Below are 18,295 nucleotides of genomic sequence, written 5' to 3' on the forward strand. Positions count from 1 at the left end.
TCCACTCACTGTCCACTCTATTAGACACTCCTGCCTTGTCAGTCCACCTTGTAGATGTAAAGTCAGAGACGGTAGCTCATCTGCTGCTGCGCATTTTGTGTTGGTCATCCTCTAGTCCTTCAACAGTGGTCACAGGACGCTGTTGGCTGGATATTTTTGGTTGGTGGACTATTCTCAGTCCAGCAGTGACACTGAGGTGTTTAAAAACTTTCCAGTAACGCTTTCTTTTACAGCCTCTAAGTTCTAGATAAAGCCAGGTAACTATGAGGTATGAACTCCAAAGTAAACCCACTAAAACCATAGTTAAAGTCATTGCTTTCTTTTATAGCCCAGATTGTCATTTACATGTAATAGACAGGTACATACTATGTAATTACTATGTAACTACACAGTATTGTGGCGTTTGTACCTTACATTTACTTATTTGATACACAGAACTTTTTGGGCATTTAGATAGAAATTGCCATCATGTTATCCAGATTTAGATCATAATGTCCTTGTGTGTTCAAACTGCAGCCTAAGCTTTGAAGAAAGGCCTTCGTCTCCTACACAAATACATTTACAAATCATATTACTACATAGTGGGTCATACATAAATAGCTTCCAATAGCTTCCTTTTAAAAAAAACTCAACGAACTTTCTTCACTCCTCGTTCTGTAATTGAATATCTGCTGGAGTGGGAAGTGCAAGGGTTATTAACGACTATGAAAAATGACACCTTTTTCTAATAGGGGAGGTAACTGAAGCAGATTTCACTTTGATTATGTAACACGCTTTATGTTCTGCTCTTTCCCTTTCATTCAGAAGAGCCATTTCCTACTTCACCTCCCCCCACCCCAAAAAACTTTCCCTGACACAATCGAATGAATACACTCTCGAATCAAAAGCTGGGCAGAATTGAGCCCAGCCCTTGTCTGGTTCTGGGTGTGTGGAAATGAGAGAGAGCAGAAAATGAGCGTACATTCAAATGGACATCAAAATCAATGTGCGCAGGACAGCGAAAGATTAATGTGTCGCACGGTAATTATCTCTGCTAATGTCAAATTTAGCCACTCCCAGAGCGAACTGTAAGAGGAATGATGAAAAGAGGCTGGCAGGCCTGTTCAATACTGCAGCCCCTTGTGCATAGCCAGCTTTAAGCAGGCCAGAGGAGCCCCAGCTGGGCCGCCGAGGTCCGCTCTCCGCAGGCCGGAGGCGCCTCAGGCTAGCACGCTGCGACAAAAAACGCGCTTTGCATTGTTCAGGCTTTGTTTGTCTTTCCCTATTTTTACAACCCAAGCCCTCCACACTAAGCCACAGCAGGCAACAGGGCCTCCGAACTAAAGTAGCCCGAGAGGACATCACACCCACGCTATCACATCACTGCAACAGAAGCACTGATCGGTGTATTTGTTGGAGGTGTGGGGGAAATGATCAGTGGATATGCAGTAGCAGCAGCTAACCATGACTATTAATTCGGACCATATCTTTCAAAACATGGTCAAAAACAAGGAAAAATCAGCTCCACGTTGATTTCTAATTTCTACTAGCACACCTATGGGATACTAGTAGCAGGTGTGGAGGCTAGAAGACTACTGACTGACCTATGTAGGACCTCTGAAAGCCTGGAGTGACCCTTTTTTCAGACAATTCATTCGGTAGGAAATCATTAGGCCTTCTCTGAAGGTTAGACCTTGTAACATCAGTGTTTTGACAGTTAATTCCATTTTTTTGTGACGATTGCAGAAAAAACACTACTTTGTCTATTTTGTATGACAGGATGGACATGTTGTTATGCTTGACAGACCCTGTCAAGGATGGAAAAAAACAACAAATCAATGTTGAGAACCATAACAGCTTTGAAATGTGTCTGTTCTAAAGATTTAAGCATCACTTACTCTTTATGTTGTCACTTACTGTGACAAGGCATTATTTTCATGACTATATAACTTGTGATTTTGTGAGAACAGAAACTATTATATTTTCTTAAAATACATTTTTAAATTAAATTAATGTTTTGTGTTAATGTGGAAGCACATTTACATTGAGCATGGCAAACAATTTTTTTTTCCAGCCACTTCATTAAGTACACTCTTTTATCTACACTCATTTCCCATTCTATCAGCTCCACTTACCATATAGGTGAATATAGACTGTAGTCCATTTTTTCTCTGCATACTTTGTTACCTTGTTCTCCAGTGGTCAGGACCCCCACAAGACCACCACAGCGCAGGTATTATTTGGGTGGTGGATCCTTCTTAGCACTGCAGTGACACTGACGTGGTGGTGGCGTGTTGGTGTGTGTTGCGCTGCGTTACGTTCCCCTTTGTACATAGGGGTAAAGGGGATGTAACATGGAGTGTGTGATAAGGGATGGAAAGGAAAGACACAGACAACAGCAATACCACTTTTAGACAATGCTTTACTTTCCAGAAAAGGGTATATAATATAATACTGTGCAACATTCACCATAAATGGCTTTTAGTGAAGCAGGAAAAAGAGCTAGGCTAACTGACAATAAATAAAGAGAAAACATCCAGCTAAGCAGCATCAATAGTATAAATATGTAACAGGCTAACAAGGTTGACAGAAAGGCTACAGTAACTCAGATAACTAATCTGTACATTTGTGCTGAGCAGAAAAGCATCTCAGAATGCACAACACATCAAACCTTGAGGTGGATGGGCTACAACAGCAGAAGATCACATTGGGTTCCACTTCTGTCAGCCAAGAACAGAAAGCTGAGGCTGCAGTGGGCACAGGCTCACCATAACTGGACAGTTGAAGACTGGAAAAACATAGCCTGGTCTGGTGATCTTGACTTCTGCTGAGGCACACAGATGGTAGGGTCAGAATTTGGTGCCAACTGCATGAATCCATAGACCCTGACATGCCTTGTGTTAACAGTCCAGGCTGGTGGAGGTGGTGTAATGGTGTGGGGAATGTTTTCTTGGCACATTTTAGGCCCATTAATACCAATCAATCATTTCCAGAATGCCACAGCCTAATTGGGTATTGTTGCTGACCATGTGTGTCCCTTCACGGCCACAATTTACCATCTTCCAATGGTTACTTCCAACATGATGCACCATATCACAAAGCAAAAGTCATCTCAAACTGGTTCCATGAATGTGAGTTCAGTGTTTTTCAGTGGCCTTTCCAGTCACCAGATCTGAATCCAGTAGAATACATTTGGGATGTGGGAGAACAGGGAGTTTTGCACGACGTGAACATGGGCCAGAGTCTCAAATGAATGTTTCCAACATCTTGTGGAATCATCTTGAGGCTGTTTTGAGAGCAATGGGAGGCCCTACTCAGTATAGTGTTTCTAATAACGCGCTCTGTGAATGTATTCCAGAATAGATTATTCAACATCAACACACATACAGTATATCTAATTAGTTTTTTCATTGGGCCTTTGGCTCAAAGGGTCCTAGACAGCTCCCTACCTTTGCCTAATCCAAAGACCGCCCATGTTGAGTTTGATTTCTGCTGAACTGTCATTTTGCTGGCTGAACTGTATGTAAGCTGATATTTGTGTATTAAGTGCAAACAGTCCGGATGGACGGCCGGCCTGGCCATCTGTGTCTACAAGTCGTGTCACAATCGGCTGCTTTCTCACCCCATTAAAAGTGCTCAGGGGGCATTACTTAATGCTTTCGCAAACACTCCCACATGCCCCTCCAACACTTTAGCACTCAGGGGCGCAGTGTCCAGCCAACAGCTTGCTGTAAGTAAACGGAGCGTTTGGCGTCCGAGCTCGGCTTCCTTTTGTCCAAGTGGCGGACGTGTTTAACGCCTCGCCGTCTCCCACACCTGAAAGCTCCTGGATCTATTTCACACTCCGCTGGCTCAGGGTGTCTCTTCACACACAGGCAGAGCGATAGAGGCTGTTTACAGCGTGTCCTCAACCTCGTCTACAGGAGGAAATTTGACAGGCTCTGTGGACCAATCTGCCCACAGCTCAGCACTTTACTGAATACACACACACACACACACACACACACACACACACATACAGAGTCCTCTAAAACTTTCTTGTGGGGTAATTTTATTCACATGTGTAATACAGTAACTCAGTAATGCTGCTCCTACACCTAAACCTTATCCTAATTCTTCAAAAAGTCAACGTCATCACTTTTTTTGTGAGTTTGATGAAGTACATAAGCATTGTGAAAGTTTCAAAACATATCCTTCACTCTCCAGTCCACGCAGTCTATTCATGGAAATTAAGCAGAATAAGCAGCCCAGTTTCAATTCATTGTTTTTGAGATGTCATTTAAATCAGTGAATTTACTTTTATCAGCATATTTAGTTTAATCCCACCCGTTCACTCTGAAGTTATAGAGCGTTTTGGCCCAGACTGTTTTTGAATCAGGGTATCCAATTTTAAATACAAGGCAGCCAATTAGAACAGATTATTTACGTATATCAGTTTTAAAGGCACAGAAACAACAACAGCCTGTTTAATTGTAAGGGATGAAGACAGGGTGAAAAAACAGTCATGAAAAAATGAATTATGGCCGTTTTTAGGACATACATCCACACAAATGTCATAAAAGGACCTCAAGGAGGAAAATAAAGTAGAATAAAACAAACGTGGCATTTTTAACATTTATTTATTCTTTTAAATAATAGAAGTCTTTTGAAATGTAAGACTACTAAAAGAACAACAATAATACTAATAATAATAAAAAAAACAATAATTCCTTCTTTAAAGGACTCATAAGTGTCCTTTACAGCAATTTAATGATGATGATAAAAATAAAATTGTAATTGTTTAATTAATTTTTTTATGTGCAATTTTCATAACAATAATAATAAAACAACAACAACGATAGTAATAATATTACTATTATTATTATTATTATTATTATTATTATTATTATTATTACTATGTAATAAACCTAAATATGTTGTTAAAATAATAACAATAACAATAATAATAATAATAATAATATTTTTTTAACAATATATTTTTAGGTTTATTTTAAATAATCAAATAATTTTTTAAATATATACAAAGGGACTTTAGTCCTGAGGGACCAAATTGCTCAGATAAATACCCCACAATGTTCACGCTCTCAATCATCATAAAGATGTTTAGTTCCCACCAACAGCTAAATGCCCCCCCCCCACCACACACCACACACCACACACACACACACACACACACACACACACATACAATATGAGTAGAAATTGTTGTGTTTGGCTGATATGTGAGCCGCCAACGCTTTGATGATGATCAAAGCTGAGGAAAGATGTTCCCCTTGTTCACCTTGTCCACCCTCACTCACTCTTCCTCTCTTTCTCTGTCTGTTTTTCTCTGTCTTTCTCTTCCTCTCTCTCTCTCCCTCTCTCTCATCATCTGTTTCTGTCTCAAACCTTTCCTTTGTTCTCATCTATCTTTTCAGTTATCTCTCGCTTTCCCTATTCTCCTCTCCCTTTCCTTTTCATCTGTCTACCTCGCTCTCTCTGCTTTGACACTCTCTCTCTCTCCCCCTCTCTCTCTCTCTCTTTGTCTTCTTATCTGTCACTGCTTCTTCCTGCCTCGTGTTTCCGCCCATATGCGCGCTGTCATCACTCAGCAGCATCTTTCAGTGGGTGGAGGAGGGCCCTGGCTGGGGAAGAAAAAGCCCGTTATCTCTGTTTTTCTCCTCAAAGTGTTCGCTTACACCTTGTAACATTTCTTTGGCAGATACGCTGCACTTTGTAGAGAAAAAAGAAGCATCCTTACATGAATTTCAGCAGCTGAGAGAAAGAAAAGCTGTGTCTCAAATCAAGCACTGCCGCAGTGTGCTTGCCAAGGGCGGTAGAAAAATATCAATACGCCACTGTATCACAATACCTTGGGTGGAAAATAGTATCGAAGTATAGATGTTTTATTATTTGATTATGATTTTTAAAGTGTAATATTAAGCCTAGTGGTTGGACTAATAGCAGCAGCAAACCATGACTATTAGATCTAGGCCTTCAATTTGGTAAACAACATGGCCAAAACATGAGAAAAAACCCTCCTCTGCGATAATGCTAACGTCTACTAGCATCCCCATAGGATTTAAGATGCATGTTAGCGCTAAGCTAACAGTAATTCACATGAATACTTTTCAGCGGCTCTGGATTAAACAAATTTGACTTTTGAAACTTATAAAATACATTTGCATTGTTTTGTGAGACAAATTAGCATTTAGCTTACTTTGTTTTTAGCTGTATATACCTTTTATACCATTTGGACTAGACCACTAAAACTACATTTACCTTCCACTGTAAATCAATCTGAATGTGCTGAATGGGTCGTTCTCCCTTTGGAGTGGGAATTCAGGTGGATACATTTTTAAAAATTCAACTTTTTTCATCCCAAAACTAAATCATTGTAATTTGTCCATTAACATCTCCTATTATCATATATGCTAAAAGGAGAGCTTAATTCCAAACATATTTTACAGTCACTGGTGTTGTATGAATATAGTGTAACACCAGTGACGGTGACTCCAGTCACATTCTGGTTAAAACTGAGGATTCTGTAAACTGGCTGACTCATTGGTGGTCAGGTGACCTTGTGTATTTCAAATCAGTAATAAAAATGATATTTGACAAAATTTTAAATTACCCAGCCATTAAAGCACTTAACACTGGTGACATATAGAAGTTATGTGCTGCCTGATAAACAAAATTACTAATAAATTAATGAAATATGGTGAGCAGGTGTGGACTCACCTTCTCATGCCTTGAGATGCTTTCTCTCTGATGAGTCTTGATCCAAAGAAGCAGTTTAATAGAGTTAAAATACAGTGTTAAAATATAAAATAAGAGTCCTGATAACACCAGTGAACAAAATCTCTGTGACAAATGAGTAAACATGAATCTGTTTTGTACAAATTCATAAGTTAAACCTCTTTTAAAAATATTGTTTTATCTTAAAAACTGTTTCTCAAATGTTGAAAGTTGTTTTTGTGACAAGTTGTTTTACATAAGCAGAGCGACTATGAAACAGGATAAAAAAAATGAGAAATGTGTTATCTGATCTTAGATCAACCGTGTAAATGTACATACCGACTTTTGAAGCTGTGACCAAAATTTTAAGTATCTTTTTAAGCTCTGCAACTTTTGTGACATGGTTTCCCACTCCGAATGGAGAACAACCTGAATATGTAAATACCGGATACTTTTACTTTTTTAATCTAAAGCTGTTTTGATTTAGCAAAAAACATTGAAGTGAAAGAACAAGTGGAAACTTATTTGAAAAAATCACAAAGTTTTCATTTGGAGCCATACTTTTCAGTCAAATGTAATTGTGTATAAACGTATTGCTGTATATCATCTCTATTCTGTTGGCTGCGCACAGAATTCAGCTACACTGTAAAATTACGATCACTTTGTAGAGTCTACAGTAAGTAGTACTGTGTTGTAAACCACATCAACAAATGTGCATGACCTTAATGAAAACCTGGATGCAGTATAAGAGGCCTGAGAAACGTGTTTTTTGTGGATGCTTTTACCAAAAACATTTGGGTGACTATTGACTTCTAGTGTTTGAGTGCTTTGTAAAACCTCCAAATTTCAAAGTTCCAAAGTTCAGTCATAGAAGTTGGTTGCATTTTCACAATCGTAGTAATTTCAAACACATTCAGTGATGTTGAGGTCTGGGCTCTGAGGTGGTGAGTCCAGAGTTCTGAGAACACCAGCAGTGTTTGATTTGCAGATGTTCTCCTTTTTCCATAATTGCTTCTTGACAGCTACACTTCCGTTCAGACATACAGCGCTGAGTCGTCTTCTCACAGTGGAAGGATGGACAGAAACACCTGTGGATGTTTTCAGATCTGAAGCAGCTTGATTTTCTCCTCTCTCTCAAAGATGAAAGCTTTAAGCGCTGTTTATCTGATGGTGACAGGTTTGGTGGTCCACCAGGTCTTGTACAGTTGTTAGGAGTCTTATTTTCTCTACATCCTTTTAAGGTGCAGTGTGTAAGATTTAGCAGGAACTTTTAGCAGAATGGAATATAGGTCCCAATCCCATTTCTTATTTTAACCTGTACCCCTTTGTTTTTGAGTGTCACCTTGCCCCTAGGAACTGAGTCACAAGGGGTGGTGGTTGAAATCTTCCCCTATGAAATGGGACCCTTAAACAAAAAAGAGCATTACTTCATTAACAGCTACTAGTGCTGCTCTGTAGGAGACCCTGCCAGTCTGCAGTGATAGCAGAGGAGGGTAAAGTTTAGCTCCTCACTGCTGGGCTTTAGTTACATTTAGGGAATCATCTGCCTTCACAGAGGGGGATGCAACAATTATTTATTATTGCCCACCCCTAATTCTTCAGTGATACGAAGCTGAACTCTATTCGCCAGCTTCTTGTTTGAATTTTCCTGTTACACCTTAAATGGAGCAGCAGGTACATTCTGGCACTTCAGGTGTCAGAACTGCTGGACTATTTAAGGTGGAACGGGAAGTTTAGCTAGCTATCGAGACATCAGCAAACTACTAGCATTTTTATGCTTGTTATAAAGAAACTGACCACAATACATTAAAACAACAAAATACAGTGGTTATCGAAATTTTTTAACAGTGAATATTCTAACATTTGTGGGTTTCTTTGGTTGCTCACTCAACCATCATGCCGGTTTTATTTTTTTCTCATAACACTCTGTTTGGATTGTGCCTCTGAAAAATCTCTGTTTGGAGAGCCATGTAGCCCTAACACTTCACCCTACCCCTCTATCTCAACAAAAATCTGGACACCCTACCCCTAGACATGAAGACGGAAAACAGAGAGCTAAGGGTTGAGTGGTAGGGGCGAGGGGTGAAATGGGATTGGGCCATAGTATACAAAACCATGTTTTAGTGTGTAATCACCTCCAACTTCGAAACAGGTTAGCTTAGAACAAGCTTTCATATCTACATGGGGGGGTCCTCTTCCAACAGAGACCACCATTTTGCACAGCCATGTTTCTGTTGTAGCCCAGAACAGACAACTAAATGCTGGCTCCAGAGAGGGCTTTTTTGCATTTTTAGATTGTAGCGGCAGCTTGAAATTGGTGGTGCTACAACACCATTTGGAGGACACATACATAGAACGATGAAGAATCAGAGGTTGCTGCCAGATGGCTAATCATTTTACGTTGAGAAATTTGCGGATCCAAATTTTGACAAATGGAGGATTATACTTATTATTTAGAACAAGACAAAGCGAAGGAGGGTGAATCCACGTCACTGAAGAAGTGAAAATATGACAGCCATTGTAGACTCACCTTAGCAAAAGGGAGGGGTATTTAGTTGGTTGCAATCAGCAACTTCACCCCTAGATGCCACTGAGTCTTCCACACAGCATCTTTAACCCAAGTGGATTATTTTATATCTAATCTTCTCAGAAATATCTCCTGAAAAAATGAACAACTTGTGCTTAATTACTGTTTTGACTGGTAGTTAAATAAATAAAGGGTGGTCTCTGACTTTTGTACAGTACTGTATAAAGTCAGGAAAACATTAGAGAATATTGAATCTTAAAACCAATTTTAGATAATTTGGGACTGAAACGTCACATTGAAAGCTTTCCTGAAGCATTTCTTTTGCTACTTAACATTATATTACTGAGGTTTATCTGTAACTGAACAGCACATAACAATGTTTGGTGGTTATTTTGGCTCATGATTGGACCAACATGAGGTCTTTGGTCTCTGCAGTCTTGGTCGAATCCAAATTAAGCACGAAATACACAGACTCAAACGTCTCTTGCTTAGCCCTAGGTGTCTTCAGAAGTGGTTGTACATCATATACCTGTGTATATGCACCGCTACACTAATGGGTTGACCTTCGACCCCTGAATTAGGCCTCCCGCTCAGACAGGTGCTGACAGCCGCTGGGGCGAGGCAGACGCTTGTCATCTTTTGAAATGCACTGCATTAAAGTGAAAGCGCCAAACGTGGCAGTGTGACTGTGATCACTTCTTCTGTTCTGACATGTTAAGACACGGTGGGAAGCTTTCAAAGTCTGAGGGCCTGAATTCCTGCTTTGTTCCAGACGAAGCGAAAAAGCCTTCTATCAACAAGTTCATTGTTTCTGACAGTTAGTTGGTTTTTGTTTTTATGAACTGTCCTTTACTGATTTTTTCAAACAGACTGGACACAGTGGGTATCCTAGCAAATCTGACCTTTAGTCCAAGAACGCCAGTTATAATGACAGTTATTGTTGCAGTTTGGTGACAGAAATGTAATTTGATATTAATTGCTTCTCACAGCTCATTGAAGTGAGCGGAGAAAATCTGTTGAAAGTGTGAACTAAACTAGTCTAAACAATCAATTTGAGTTTGTGAATAGAAGACTTACTGCTACACTATATAGACAAACGTATGTGGACCCCCTCCTAATTATTGAGCTCAGGTGTTTTCTGCCCATTGCATACAGCCACGCAATCTCCATAGACAAACATTGGCAGAAGAATAAGTTGAGCTCGGTGACTTTAAATGATGCCACTTATGCTACAAGTCACTTCATGAAATTCCTGCCCTGCTAGATCTGCCCTGGTCAACTGTAAGTGATATTACTGTGAAATGGAAGCATACAGGGGTGCTGAAGCTCATAACACATAAAAATTGCTTCTGTTGGATCACTCATTACAGAGTTCCAAACTGCCTCTAGAACAACATCAGCACAAGAACTGTGTGCCGGGAGCTTCATGAAATGGGTTTCCATGGCCGAGCAGCTACACACAAGCTTAAAATCACTATGCGCAATACCAAGTGTTGGCTGGAGTGGTGTAAAGCAGGGCACTGCTGGACTGAATAATCAGGCTTCACTGTCTGGCAGTCTGATAGATGAACCTGGGTTTGGCAGATGCCAGGAAAACGCTACCTACTAGAATGCATAGTGTCAACAGTAAAGTTTGGAGGAGGAGGGATAATGGGCTGGGGCTGTTTTTCAGGGTTTGGGCCCCTTAGGTCCAGTGAAGGGTGATGTTAATGCTACAGCATAAAAAGATATTTTAGACAATTATATGCTTTCAACTTTGTGGCAACAGTTTGTGGAGGACCCTCTCCTGTTCCAGCATGACTGTGCCCATGTGCACAAAGTGAGGAACTCAAGTGGCCTGCAGAGCCCTGACCTCACCCCCACTGAACACATTTAGGATGAACTTGAATGTCAAATGTAAGCCAGGCCCTCTCATCCAACATCAGTGTCTGACCTTACAAAGGCTCTTTTGACGGAATGGGCACAAATTCCCACAGACACACTCCAAGATCTTATGGAAAGTCTTTCCAGAAAGGTGAAGCCTATTAATTCCAAAGGCAGTGGCCAACTTCATATTAAAGCCCACGGTTTTGGAATTTGGAACTCATAGCTGTGATGTCATCTGTTTACATACGGCCATACAGTGTATTTACAGTTTTGTTTTGCAGAAAGAAAAGCCATTCTTTAGATTTTTACATTTTTCATTATATGACATCAAAACTAGTATATGATCATATACTCTGATCAGCCATAACATTAAAACCACCACTTTATCAGCTCCACTTACTATATAGGTGCACTTTGTAGTTCTACAAATACAGACTGTAGTCCATCTGTGTCTCTGCATACTTTGTTAGTCCCCTTTCACCCTGTTTTTCAATGGTCAGGACCCCACAGGACCACCACAGAGCGGGTATGGTTTGAGTGGTGGATCATTCTCAGCACTGCAGTGATACTGACATGGTGGTGTGTTAGTGTGTGTTGTGCTGGTACGAGTGGATCAGGCACAGCAGTGTCAATCACCTACCTTTTTGGTCCAGCTTGTAGATGTAAAGTCAGAGACGATAGCTCATCTGCTGCTGTACAGTTTGTGTTGGTCATCCTCTAGTCCTTCATCAGTGGTTACATGACACTGCCCACAAGATGTTGTTGGCTGGATATTTTTGGTTTGTGGACTATTCTCAGTCCAGTACCACGTCAGTGTCATTGCAGTGCTGAGAATGGTCCACCACCCAAATAATACCTGCTCTGTGGTGGTCCTATGGGGGTCCTGACTATTGAAGAACAGGGTAACAAAGTATGAAGATCAAAAGTGGGACTACAGTCTGTAATTGTAGAAATACAAAGTGCACCTATATGGTCAGTGGAGCTGATATAATGGACAATGAGTGTAGAAACAAAAAGATGGTCATAACGTTATGGTCGATCAGCGTACGAGGGGTTTCATATTTTATATGCTTTGTAGAGGATCATCATCACGATCATCTCTATCAAAATTCACGTCACATTTTCCTGAACGAAATGCCTCGACTGTATCTCTAATCACAACCCCCATTAACTCCGTACAAGGCCCCAACAGGCACAGCAGGGGCTGATGGGAGTTGCAGTACTGAGCAGCTAGCGTCTCACACCTCAGCAACGTGAAGGTCAGGAGTGCGGCGTGAACAGTGATGCTAGCTAATTGGGCAGCAGGAGGGTAATGATGAGCAGAGGCCTGGACCTTAGAGAGAGCAAGCGAGAGAGCAAGAGTGAGAGAGACTGATCATTAGTACAGCTCCACTGCTCGCTCTGTCGGTCAGGCAGATGGACAGCAGAGAAGATTCCCCTTAACTTCTGCCATATGGGGACTGATGGGCTGTGTGGAGCTCAGCCTCTGCTGGGCCTCTGCATGGTGGCTGTGGAAATGACTACTGTAGGGAAAAAAAAAACTGACCACACAACCAAACTCAAACTGTCTGTTTGTGTTTAGGAGAACTCAAGGAATTGTTAGCAACTAGTGTTTTCACTGTGCCACCCATGCGCTAGTTATCATATGTACTCTACTGAGAATGCACTATTAATGTAAGGTGTAGTCATACTAGAGGGGAACCCTCAAGGCCTTCTAGGCCATCTTCTATGCTATTTTCTACATTTTTCGTGCATTGTCGTTTTTGAGTTAGAACCATGAAACTTTGCAGCATCATAGAGCAAGGGTCCAATCTTGAAACGGATCGTGCGACATTTTTACACAATGTTTGCTCAATATTTTTTTTCCAGAAAATTCAAAGGAAATAAATGTTGGAATGCTGAGAAAATTCTAATCTAACTAAGTAATGTCACAAAGGATTCTCACACTGCCCCTCAAAGACATTGCAAACACACCCACATACATACTAGCACAAATATTAGCAACCACCTGGGATATCATAGCAATGGCCTATTAACATATTAGCAATCACCTGGGATACCATAGCAATATCTTAGCAAGCACCTGGGATTCCAAAGCTTTGTCAAGCCAACTTGAAGTTTATCCATGATTTTTTTAAGTTTTATTGTTAAGTTTTGGAAACAGAAGTGTTAAGATATTGAAAAGCTCAACCGACAATTGCCCTTTCTGAATTTTTCCCCCCATGAAATCTGGCTAGATATTGCCAAGCTTTTTTGTACTTTTTTCACATATCATAGTTTTTGAGCAAGTTTTTGACCTTTTTCTGAATATTCATAGGAAATAAATGTTGTAATGCTGAGAAAATTCTAAACTAGCTGCAAGTAATGTCAGAAAGGACTCTGATACTGTCCCTCAACCATAGCAATATCTTAGCGACCACCTGGGATTATAGCTTTGTCAAGCCAACTTCAAGTTTATTCATTAACTTTCTTTTTTAGTTGTATTGTTGAGTTTTGGTTGAAAAGAGTTAAGATATTGAAAAGCTCAACTGACAATTCTCCACTCTGAATTCCTCCCCTCCCACCCATGAAATCTGGCTAGATACAGCCAAGACTAGCCCACTTATTGGTTAGGACTACAGGAGCTAGACTAAAGGCCTTACAGATCAAATTAACCACTAACATAATTACGAGTTAACAGATGAATCAACCAATCATGTTTTGATTTACAATGGGCGAGACCAATTTTAAGAGAAAAAGCATCACTCCAGGCTTCCCAGAAGTCCTAAAAGCATCACTGACTATGAATATAAATGGTAGCCTGACCAAGCATCAGTCAGATTTTTACTGATCTTTACTAAACGAGTTGCTTTAAAATTGCAATATAAAAATAACATATATGCAAATGTTCAGATAAAACTTATGGAATGTCTTTTACAAGCTTCAAATATCAATGTTTAAACTGAAATAAAAAAAAAAAAAATATTTACATGCATCAGCATTAACATTGCACAAATATAATGTTATAAATCACAGTAGTGGTAGAAATTAGCATTATCATAGCTTTTATTTATTTATTTATTTATTTTTGGGGCAGAATTATGATCGTAACTGAAAGCCTAGCTCTAATAGTCACAGTGCAACACTGATTCTTACCGACACATAAAAATGTCTTTTAATTGCAACATGCACTTACTACTGTCATTTTGCTGTTCTATTTAAATGCAATTATAGTATGAATTACATTTGCATTAAATATTTTTCAGATGGAATGATTCATGGAAGAAGAACACTTGCACATCAAACAAACAAGCTGCTGGTGATCTCAGAACATTTGACTGGCCAACCCAGAGTCCAGGCCTCAATATCATTGACTGAACTTGGGATTACTTGGATTGTGAAAAGCAGAAAATGCAACCAACTTCTAAGACTGAACTTTGGAGGTGTGAAAAATATCCCTGCAGATTTCTTTGAGAAACTGAAGACAGTTCTCCAAAAAAATAGTGGAATAAAAGCCGAGAGTGGACACACTAAGTACTAGTTGCGAGTCTTCTGTGTAATTTTCTGTTAAATATGTGTTCTCTGCTTTCTTTCCTGGTACTGAAAAACAAACATCTTCTTAACTGCTGTTTTGGGTGGAAATGAAATAAACTAAGGGTGGTTCCACAGAACTGTGGATGTGTTGGGGAACCTAGGAGAATTAATATTGTTACAGGTGTATTTTAAAGTATTTTAATTGAAACACTTACACTGTCAGTTTTGTTTGGCTGGTGTCTCAGTTTGTGGGTTTTAACTGCCGTCGCTGTCACTCTGCTAAAGTGATGCTCAAATCACAGGCTGAAATACTGCTGCGTGCTTTTCAGGGGAAAGTTCCCACATAACTTTACTGAACAATAAATGTGCCTGTCCTTTTGACTCTTCACATGAGTGTATGGCACAGCTGACCCTTCACAGGCCACAAAGGAATTACAGCTTTCAGAAGGAGTGTGTGACCCTCTACACACAGCCCGCCGAGTCCCCACACACACAGGCCGGCAGCATCCCACTTCCTCATTCAATTACTCCTACAACAGCCTGCTATTAGGGGGCATTAGTCTGTCCAAAAGAAGTGTTGTGGGAGGCCACATGGTGACACTAAAACGGCTAGTAGCTCAGTGGTGGGTGGCCGAACGGGGGAGGAAGGACTGACCCAGGCGAGGGGTGATGGACACGTCCCAGGAGGCATGTCCTTCCAAAAACCCCAACCACCTTTACCCCACCCACCTTTTTTTTTTTCAACCTCTGCAGCTGCTTTTATGAGTTAAGCTGTCAATGTGGCCAGTTTAGGCCATAATGAGGCCTTCAGATCTGGGCTGGGCATTATAGCCATTTATGCTAGTTGAAAATTTAGATTTTTGAATGAATAGCATTCAAATTCAAATATATTTACTATTGTTATGCCCAAAACATGAAAATACTGAAGGTTTGACATTTGTTTATTTTGTGTAGCTAACATAAACTTTACTTTTGTGCTCTGACTGTCTGTTTTTGATGAATTAGCCAGCTTGCTAACTACATTGTTAGCTGCATGACTAACGGCAGCTGCACTGGTAAGTCAATTCATTGCTGCCAAACATGCCAGTACACCAACATCTACACTTTTTTTACTAAAGTGTACAGTACTGTGCTGTGGGGAGTATATCACTGCTGTTGGAACAAAACTTCATATTTCCAAAATGGTAACTTTATAGGTGAAGGAAAAAAACCTACTTTACTTTTAATGTAAGTCAGTGGAACCACAAATTTTTCCAAGTAATTTTGAGCCATTTCTTTTCATCCATTCATCATGAAATTTACATACAATGTAAAGAGCAACAGGCATTTTCAAATTATGTCAAAAAGTGAAAAATGGAGGTATGAGGTTTTGTTCCAACAGGAACGATATAGTCATCTGATATAATTAAGTTCACTTTAGTGTTTTTATGGCTTATGAAAGGCCAGTTTGTCAGCTAACTGCTATGTTAGTTTATTGGCTAACCACAGCTGTACATAAGTCACCCCGCTATCACCACTCTAACCAGTTATCTACTTTTTTTGGACTCCAGTTTGAATCACTACACTCTCAAAAGTATGTAATTATCTAATGTGATTAGGTTCACTTTTGTGCCGTTACTCTTTATGTTTAGTGAGTTAGCTAGCTTGCTAACTGCACTAACATGGACTTTTTTTTCATTATCAATCTTTTGGACCTCAGTCACATCCATTTCCATGCTGGTCTGGTGCTGGTTTATGCTGTTTTATGCTGGTCTGACCATGCTGGGTGACCAGCTAAACCAGCGCCAGACCAGCAAACCAGCATCCAAAATATAGCATATTGCTGCTGTCGGACCAATACCTCGCATCTCCATTTTTGTTGTTTTTCAGTTTTTGACATCATTTGAAAAAAACCTACTGTTCTTTATATTGTGTGTAAATTTCAAGATGAATAAACCAAAAGAAACGGCACAGAATGACTTGGTAAAAAAGTCTGGTTCCATTGACTTACATTAAAAATAGAGTAAGTTTTTTCCTTCTCCTGTAAAGTTACCGTTTTGGTGATACGAGGTTTTGGTCCAACAGCTACGATATGCTGGTTTTGCTGGTGACCAGCCATACTGGGCTGTGCTGTTTATTCTAACAGGGAGGTGTCTGGTGTGACCACACGCTTCGATTTATGACAGAACCTTGCTTTAAGTAATTGGAGACCAATATGATGTTGGTTATCTCTATATTTGAATAGCCACGCCCAACCCTACTTCAGAAGTGAGATGGTTCTTTGTCCGTGTCCCGGCTCATCTGGATTCCCGCGGTGTTGCTCGTGGTCTGGTTGGCCGCGGCTCTCCGTGCCAACCTCCCCGCCGGCGCGGACAGCTTGGCTCGCTTTAAACACTCGCGCGCACAAACACACAGTCAAGAGCGCTAATGAGTTCCCATCAAAGAGCTCGAGCTGCCTCAAGCTGTCCCCCTCTCTCGCTCTCTGTTCTGACACTTTCTGAGGCCCTTCATGTCTCTTTTTTTCCCTTCTCTTCTTCACTGTGTGATCCTGCAAGACCTTTACGAGCGCTAACACTCTTAATGCACTGGGCAAATGTAGAAGCGATTAATAAAGTGGCTGTGGACTCTGTGCCAGGAGCTTTAATCATCTCTGTATGCCTTCCTCTCTCTCTCTCTCTCTCTCTCTCTCTCTCTGATTCTTTGTGGGAAGAGAGCCTCAAACTAAAGACAGCGCTAATAGCTGATTACGCCGTGCCTGTCAGTAGTGAACAAAACTGTGTGTGTTCACGGTAGAGGAGGCCGAGCTGCTGGATACGTCGAATAGATGTCTGTTTTAACCCTTTATGGCCGCTGCAAAAAAAAGAGGATATTTCTGCTGTTTTATCTATTCTTATCCACTGATTATGTGATTTCTGGATGCTGTTGTTGTGTTTGTTAGATACTCAAGCCCAGAAATTCAGTGATTTTTATTCAATTTGTGGTGCAAACTATTATTCTGAACAAGAAAACTCATGAATTGGAGTATAAGTCACACATTAATTGCACTTCATCAGTAAAAAGTGCAAAAAAAAAATGGTTGAATACAAAAAGAAAGGAAGCCTTGCGTATGTTTTATACAGCGATTGAAAACATGGTAGCCCACCAAAAGTTTCGGTTCTATATGCTGAAATAAATCAAATGAGGTTACTGTTGCTGACAGGAGACGCACGTGTGACGTAGCTCCTCTGGTGGCAGAGTTAAACTTTTTTCTTTCATTTTGGTGCAGTACTGAGCCACGTGGTTAAGAACACTATACCAGCACAATACAGTAGACTATTCTTCACTTTTTTGAACTTCTGGCAGAAATCAAACTTTGAATCTGCGTAAAATATAAAATTACAGAGATCTGCCTGCCTGCAAGCCAATGTCTACTGTGTTTCTAACTTTTTAACTTTAGCTTTGCGCTCTACATTTTGTGCCTCGTTCTTCTTGAGCCATATGACATCACATTTTATGAGGTTTTAGTGTGTCTTCTGGGCTGGCATACTCATGTGAGCATATTTGAGTCATTTTTAGATTCTTGTGTGAACAGAGAGATTTTCAAAAACATTAAGAGTGTGGACAAAGATCTTTTTTTGAAAATATCTGGATTATAAAAATATCTGAATACACGTGGACCAGACCTTAGACACCACAGTCTGGTCAAAAGATTTCTGATGGCTAAACTGTGAGAAA

The sequence above is a fragment of the Colossoma macropomum genome, unplaced genomic scaffold (genome assembly GCF_904425465.1).
Source record: "Colossoma macropomum unplaced genomic scaffold, Colossoma_macropomum, whole genome shotgun sequence".
Taxonomy (NCBI): Eukaryota; Metazoa; Chordata; class Actinopteri; order Characiformes; family Serrasalmidae; genus Colossoma; species Colossoma macropomum.